This window comes from Malania oleifera, chromosome 4 (assembly GCF_029873635.1).
Source record: "Malania oleifera isolate guangnan ecotype guangnan chromosome 4, ASM2987363v1, whole genome shotgun sequence".
Taxonomy (NCBI): domain Eukaryota; kingdom Viridiplantae; phylum Streptophyta; class Magnoliopsida; order Santalales; family Ximeniaceae; genus Malania; species Malania oleifera.
In genome coordinates, this window is record NC_080420.1 from 47115545 (window position 1) to 47116074 (window position 530).

Sequence of the window (530 nt, forward strand, 5' to 3'; positions counted from 1 at the left end):
TTGTAATTGTCTTGCATGACTCTCTCTCTCTCGCCACGTGCCCATGTGAAAATGGATATGAATGCAGAATTGGAAAGGATACGATGATGGATGAGTTACTTTTACTGAAGTGTAGCGATAAGGTTAAGCTTAGTTGATAGAAGGTTTTGAGTGGGGAGATAATTTGACCAAGAGTTGTCCGTCCAACAGTTTTAGGTTATGCTTGGTTTTCTTTGGTAAGGTCACTCTTCAGAATAAAATGGTCATAGTATGATGATTTGATAACTTTAAAGAACATGTTATTATAGAACAAATCACAATGTGAAAGTTTGTGTCATTTAATCAAATATTAATAAAATAAAATAGATATTCTTTTAGGGTAAATTTGTTTATAATAATTTCTTGTCTATTTTATGTTAATTGAACAGGTGATAAGAAGATAGAATAAATATATTTTTTTTTTGAAAAATAAAAATGCAGAAAAAACTTTTATTATTTCATCAAACATGAAATATGATAGGGAGACATTTTCGTATTGAATTTTGAAACAA